Genomic DNA, 7,855 nt, shown 5'->3' with positions numbered 1-7,855 from the left:
AGAAAGAAGAGCTCCGTGAGAATTAAAACTGTATTCAATATCTAATTTGAATGATATCTGCTAAAATAGTCCTGGGAGTGCCTGGCTATGTGTTGAATGGGGACCACTGAAGGTACGGAATGGGATCCTCCAAAGTGAAAGCCCTGTGCTGCTTCATTACAGTGTTATATCCCTGCAGTGGGTGTGCAGAGAGGAACGTCAGACCTTCACAAGCAAGATAGACATCCTCAGTGTTCCCCTGGGCAAGATTCACACCCCAAATTCATCTGGCCCTGAGTAAGTTAGGGACTGTCTAAGGCATGACCCAATTTCTCTTTCTGAGGTAAAAGAATGACACACACATGACATGCCAATCACAATGCTCCATCAACTTCTGGACAGTAGCAGGAGATGCTGTGATGAGGGATTGAGCTCTGGGACTGCTACTGGGAGCTGCAGTACACTAATGGTCCCAGAGCTTATGCTAGTATAATTTTGGAAATTAATTAATCGCTCATTTTCTTCCATGTTTTCTTCCCTATTGATTACAGCCTTACAGTCTTCCCACTCTTCTTTTGAGATGGAAAGGATCAGAGCAGCAAAAATCACACACAATGGGAAAGTTACCACCAGGCGATATGGCATCAAAAGTGCTTTTCCTTCCTCTTGTTTTGGCGAAAGAAACACATTCCCAGCAATCCTTACCCGTCTTGTGAGGGGGCTGTGAGAAATTTTGGGAGCATCCCCCTCTGGGGGTTCTGGCTGTCAGCTCAGGGCTGGCTCAGAGACGGGGCAGCCTCGGGCGGTCCCTTTCTTTGGTGACATGAGGAGAGGCTCCCAGACAGCCTGACCTCCTGTCCTAGCCTTGGCCTGTCCCTGTCCCCCGGGAGATGCCTGATGCCCCAGGCTGCCCCATCTGCCCCCTGTCCTGCCCTGCTCCTGGCTGGGGCAGTGGGACAGGACGGGCTGCAAGGGACCCAGCAGCCTGTGCAGTGTCTTGACAGGAGGAGAGAAAATTTTCATCAAAGATGACTTGCTCATCCTTTCTTTTCATTTTTTTAAATCAGATTTCCATTTTAAAATAACAGCAAGAAAATGTTCTGAGAGGGTGCTACTGATATGTGTAACACAAAATTTGAAGTTAAATGTGAGGGAGAAAATAATTTGCAATAGCATTGCCTAACCCTCATTTTCTGCACCTATATATAAAAAACAGTGCACAAACAACATTTTTTGATAAAACTAAGTCTTTTTTCCTGCTCTGAATCAATTCGTCATGCTCTCCTGACCACAACTGTGTCTGGCTGAGCTCCTGTTTGCAAGGCTGGACATCCTGAGACCATTTATTCTTCTGGTGAGGACGGCATTCCCCAACTCAGTGGATTGCACAAAAGCTCAAGACTGTGCAACAAGGATCAGTCAAGCCACAGCCTCTCCAAGCTAAGCCTAAACCGCTGTGCTTTTCCCAGAGGTTGCCACAGAGTTCTATCCCCAGATCAGGTCTCCTCCAGTGCCATTTAACATGGCATTTTTAAGGAAGCACAACCAGTTTTAAAGGTTTCAACCTTTTTCCCACCAGCCTCTCATCCTTATCTGTCTGCCCCCTTTCCCTCACTTGTGCTGATGCAATGGGCTGTGGGAGAGTGATGTCAAACAAATCAGGAGAAGGATCCAGGACAGAACACACACGCACACGCACAAAACTAACCTAAATTTTTTTTTTGCTTTTTTTAAACTCAAGTTCTTCCTGTCGGCCCCAAGCTGGGAGCACTGGCTTCAGCATAGTCAGTGTCACAACTACAGAGATGTTGCCTTCTGTATCGCCACAAAGTAGACTCTGCTGTCCTCAACCTTAATTGCCTTCTTGTGGTCATGTAATTGACAAGCTCCTCCAAGAATTATCACTTTCATCTAGTATTAAAAAAGTCTACAGTAATAATGGGAAAAACCAGGGCTATACACAATGTTCACAGAAGTGCTACAATCTGTTGAAACACCCTTCATTAACTAGTTATATGCTCAAGTCTTTTTTGTCCCTTGCCTCAGTATTTACTATGCTTTCCAAATGCTAGAAGTTATGAGTTGCACAAAACCAAAATGTTTTTCCAGCCCAGCTGCTTGTATTCTCCAGAGGTTTTTTCCTGGCCTTTCTCAGCTGCAGAAGGGAAGACTGCCTCTTCTTTAAATTCCCAGATGAGTCATGATAAAAATAGTGTGGCACTTGTATTTGTACTAATGCACCTGCAGTATCATCTGTCTCTCAGCTATGAGGCTGCAAATTTCTGCACTTATCTGTGCATAAGTTAAAATGCTTATAACTCTGCCAACATAAAACATGTCTGCAACTCCGCAAGCTCTGCAGAAACTGAGCAGAGAGACAGGAGAAAGTGTATGCCTGCAACAGTCCTGAGTGATGGGAAATACATACAACATTATACAAGTTATTTAGATTCATATGGTCAGATTTAGATTTAGATTTAAAATCATGTGATTTAAAACTTTTTAGGCCAGTCTCCAAAATATTTTTACGCTCATACAATGTTAATTCCACAGTAATGAATTAGTTTCAATTTTTTTTTTGGTTTGCAGTTACTTTGTTCTAGATCTCATTTGTCAGTGCTAGTTCTAGTTTCATCTCCAATAAAAATATTTAATTATCATTTTTATAACATTTTAAGTAATTTTTCAGTCCACTGTGCCACAGTAAGACATCAACCTTGAATATGTTTATTTAAAATTAACAAATACATAAATGCTGAATTTTGTATTCAGTTTGATTCTGAGTGATACCACTCAACGTCGTTCTTGTTCTCCTTCCATCCCCACAGGCCTCAGCCTACTGCTTGCACTTCTGTTCCAGCTCTGACAGTTTTGTGCAACTCTCTCACTGGGCCCATTAGCAAACTTCATATTTTTCATTTCTAATACACAGCTATTGCTTCTAGTGCTACTTCTTGCTAACTTAAATGACCTGCTGGTTCTGGGACATATTCTGAGGACATTTTCAAAACCACCATTAAGTTACTTGGGAGCCTAAAACTAATGGAAGATGAAAAAGAGTTGGACAATTTTGAAAATTAATTTCCTCCTTTATCTTCTAGGTAATCTTACTGTTTGCTTTGATGTCTCATGTTCAGTTATTGAATCTTTATCCATGCAGCATAAGTGGATGTGGAGAAACTCAACTGGTAGATTCGGTAAGTGGAGATCCTGCTTACATAAACAAAGACTCAGGGGAAAAAAACAACCAGCTTTGGGGGCACTTTGAATGTATGTCACGATCTCACAATCTCCTCCAAGTTAACAAATTGCATTTTAGAACTGTGTTTGGTAATTATCGCATTCATACCTCAGAAGTAAGACCCAGGCATTATGGTTGGTTGGAATTCATCTGAATAAATAGCAGTTTGCCACATTCTTAACAAAAACATTATTCATTAGAACTATTACGTATTAGCAGCACTGAATAACATTTGGCAATTGCTTTGGGTATACATTACTAAAAGGTCCATAGACACATACAAATTGCTCGGTGCGCTAATATAAAACAGGGGCAGTAATGAAATAGTAGAGTAAGTATTAAGCTCCAGGACTGCAGTTTTATTCTGCAAAATGTTCCTTTTGCAATTTGTAAACATCTTAGAAACTTGAATGTTTTTAAGCTATTTAATGATTGTTAGTCATAAGACTTGATTTATATTTGCTGCAGGACCCGCCTGCCCCTTTCCTTCTGCAAAGGGCATTAGTCGCAGGCTGAGTTGGTCAAATGATTTTCAGGCATGACAGCAATAACCCCTAAGGTCTTTAGAGTTTTTTGAACACAGATTCGCAGGCAGTTATCATAAAAAGATGCTTTGAAGAAAGTAGCCAAATGGGTGCTATGGCTAGTAGTGCTGACTGGTAGGGTAGTAGGAAGAGCATAGATACGATGGGAGACTTTCTTGGCAGCTCCTTAAAAAGAAATGGCATCTCTTCAAATCATGTGTGACCTGCCTCTGCCCCTGTGCACAGCCCTGGATTGGAGGAAAAGGAGAAGACACTTCTAATGAGCCAGTAAATGACTGCTTTTGTAAGAAGCTTACGTTTTTCCCTGCTCAGAAGAGGTGTAGCCAGGAAGAAAGCAGGTTTTTTGTACCTGCAAAATTTCTTTTATCATACACAAATGTATTTTCACAAGAAAGGAGGCTCTAACAAAAGAATTTCTGGGATCTCATTGTAGTATCTGGACCCTTCTGGATCTCTAAAGAATCTAACTATGAACTGTGCTGTGAGATGGTTCTACTGCCCCAAAGAACAGAAAAAGCTAGACACATCTCCTCAAAGGCATTGGAAATGCTTAACTTCCATATCAGTCTAAATTACTTGCTCAAGAACTTGCAGAAAGTCTCTGAACAAGCAAGAAGCTGAATTTTGTTACCTCAAGTTCTAGTTTTATGGCTTATGACTCCAGTCCAACCACTGAAATCTGCACATAATCTGTTAACCAAATAAAGGCTCCTTCCTTTATTGAAATCCAAATGGTTTCCAAAGCATCTGCTTCCAGTTCTGTCAGCAATCTGGAGGATACATTGCAGCTACTTTAAGGTAGAAATAAGGTTCAAGACTCATAGATTTGTATACATGTTACCCATCACTGTGACAATGTATAGGAAATGAATCTGTAATGGAGCCAACTTTAAAAGTTGGAAGGAACAATATATTTTCCGTAGGGGGAGAAGACTAGAATGCTTCTTCTTGTGGTATCCATTTAAAAATGTTTTATAGAAAGTTAAGACAACAGCAAGCTTTAACCTGATTTCTGATTCATTGGTATGAGATGATACTTTGAGTGGAGGGAAGGACTGAAGGAGGGAATGTGGAAGGAAAGCATAACCACAGCCGATTGTTTCTTGTGTTCTGGGTGATAATGGTCTATGGGCATGGACTTGTGGAAATGCATTTGGGAGAAAAAAAATACCAAGAAAGAAATATGAACAGAGAGTGCTTTTCCTCTGGTGTTTGTAACAGTCCTTCTAATAGATATTAGGATGCTGTCAGGACAGCCAGGATTTCCTCCTTCTTAAAAGCAATGTGCCACAGGGGCTTTGGTGTCTCCAGACAAGTTCAGAAGCAGTCAGGCATCAGAAAGATGGCATTTATCACAAAGAATTCCTCCTTTATATTGGAAGTTATGATTTGCTCTTACCATCAGTAGAATACATGGCAAATGAAATGAGTCCGTGTGCATTGCTGTAATTCCTTGATGCAACTGTCTTGTTTGCTTGCCATGAGCATTTTAGGAGAGTGTCTAACAGAATCCAGAATTTCACATTTCATAACCAACACCTGATTTCTGTTAGGCTTAAGAAAGATTTTTATAAGGTTGTGGTAACAGAAGACACTTACTTAGCCTTGAGAGAAAACACATTAGTTCCATAGCAGAGCAGTAATCATAAAAGGGATGGGGGTGTGATAGAGAGTTGTAATTTATTGCCTTTGAGCATCTACTGTGAACTGAAATTAGCACATTCTTGTTATGGTTTCCAGTGATGAAGTATTTAATTACTGGGAATAGCATCACCTAACTATATTTTAGAAATGGACGTAAACTTGCCTTCTGTGTTTAAATTATTTGAAAGGCTTTTGCTTTCTAGCAGTCAATTTAAATAGGAAGAAGAATCCACAGTTAAAGGCTGGCCGGCTCTGTTCTTCACAGGAAGCCAGTGGCTTCACCTGAACTTTTGCACTAGCATAATTCAGCTCTAATTCACATGTACAATATTATTCACTCTTTTATAGTTAGGCCATAGAATCAACAAAACAAATTTTAAATGCAGCCATGAACAGAATAACCTCACTGCTTCTTGAAAAGGGGAGAGAAAGAGGGAAACTGCTTGATCAGATGAGACTGCCCTTCATTTCGAGGTGCTCTTTGGAAAATGGGTATGCAAGGCAAATATGTGACACACAGAGCTCAACTCTCATTCCCGATAGTCTTGGGTATGCAGCACAGGTCAGAGTCGCTTCCAACAACAGCTGGCAAAGTTATTGCTTATTTTTTCTTAGCAGGGGCTAACAGGCTGCTCTGAGCAGGAGCTTGTCCCTCTGAGCCTCTGTCTCTGCTCGTTCAGTAGCCCAACACATGGGAAAATGGGAGCCCTCCCTTCCTCTCCTAGATGGGTGTAAAAGTATGGTTGGAAAGGAGTTACATGGGCAGTAAAAATGGAAAAAGAAGCATGTAGTTTTTCTGTCTGGTGAAGATAGACAATTATTGCTCTGGGATCCCTTTTTATTTAAGGAATAAAAAAATACCAAGGAGAAATGCTATTTATGATATTAGATATTCTTTCTTTATTATACAGCATTGTTAAAATGTTGGCATTGGAATTCATTTAACTGAAGTGTGGTCATTTAGAAAATGCTGAGAAACCTGAGGTTCCACTTAAATAGTGCTAGTTACATGCATCCATATACAGTAAAGTTGCTGGTAAGCATATTCATAGCATATATATCACATCACCACTGAAAGACTGGCAACCATGTAGAGAGTATGAACAAGCCCGTCAGTGTATTTTCTCTCACTGTACTGTGAAGCTAAACAAAGAGCATTGTGCTGCATTGACTAATGCTTGAAAAGACTCTGGGTTATATAATAAAAACTATATTTACAGAGTTTCAGCTTAACATGGGGCACCTGAAGAAAAGGATGATCACAGGCTTGCCTGTCTTTTAGCTGTAGGTAAGACGGCAGTAAAGAGAAGGAACTATTCATACTTTTAGCTTGAGTATCATTGAATTTAATGAGAGATGAGTGGCTAAAATGCAACACTTTGAAGATAAGGGGGTCACTCTGTCTTCTAGTCTGTTGGAATGACTGATAAACCAGCCAGGAACTATATATAGATTTTGAAACAAGTAAATAAGTCAGCATTACAGTAGCACTGGTATGTTTGGCCAAATAAATCAAAATATTAGGGGAAATTAAGTATGCAAAAATAGGGCAAGCTATAACTGACTACATGACAGCTGAATTGAGCTACTATGGAACACTTTTGAAGACATCTCCATCAATTTACAAGATTACAATAAATAAAATGGCATAATTTAGCAAGACAGCAGAGCTGGCCTTTAATTAATTTTATTTAATGTGTTTAGATGTAAATATGACATTAGAAAGCACCTATCGAAGTGCCCTTTGATATTCAACTCACAGCACACAAATAATTACAAAGCTACAGCAGGGATGAACTCAGTCCTTGGCAACAACATAATGGTGCTGACCAACAAATAATTACAGAACAAAATGTTCTGCCCACAGATTAGAGCTACCCAGTTATCAGAGTCTGCCCTTACCTTCTCACCTCCCATCTTCGACACTCTTCAGATGGCTATTTAACCAGCTTGGTTTTTCCTGGAAGCATTCCCAGAGGCCAAGAGGTTCAAGATACTCAGTCCTTGCCTTTGTAAACAAGGACGGTGTCAGCTGCTGTATTTAGGCTGATTTTGCCTGGAGAAGGAACTCGAGACAGGAAAGGTGAGTGAACAGACTCTAAATACATATTTCCTATGAATATGATCTTCAGAACACACTGAATGTGTAAAGTGAATGAGGAGTTGGGAAGGTTGTTGGGCACTCTTATCTGGCAGAAATTCTTTGTTTTGTCATTTTCTCCTAGGAACATTGCTGTATGTATTATTGTCACCTAGAACAGCCACTCAGTCTTGAACTCCTGGTTGGTTGGCACCATTCACGATCCTTCACCCCAAATCAGGGATTTTTATGGCCATCATTCCCTGAGGCTTTATTAGAACTTGCCTCTCCAGATGAGTCCTTGAGCAAAGGAGTGGAAGTGTCATTGCAGCCATGACAGTCCAAGGGAAGATAAGATTTCTAAGG

The sequence above is a fragment of the Pygoscelis adeliae genome, unplaced genomic scaffold, assembly GCF_000699105.1.
Source record: "Pygoscelis adeliae isolate BGI_AS28 unplaced genomic scaffold, ASM69910v1 Scaffold145, whole genome shotgun sequence".
In the NCBI taxonomy this organism is placed as follows: Eukaryota; Metazoa; Chordata; class Aves; order Sphenisciformes; family Spheniscidae; genus Pygoscelis; species Pygoscelis adeliae.
This window is presented reverse-complemented; position numbering follows the sequence as displayed.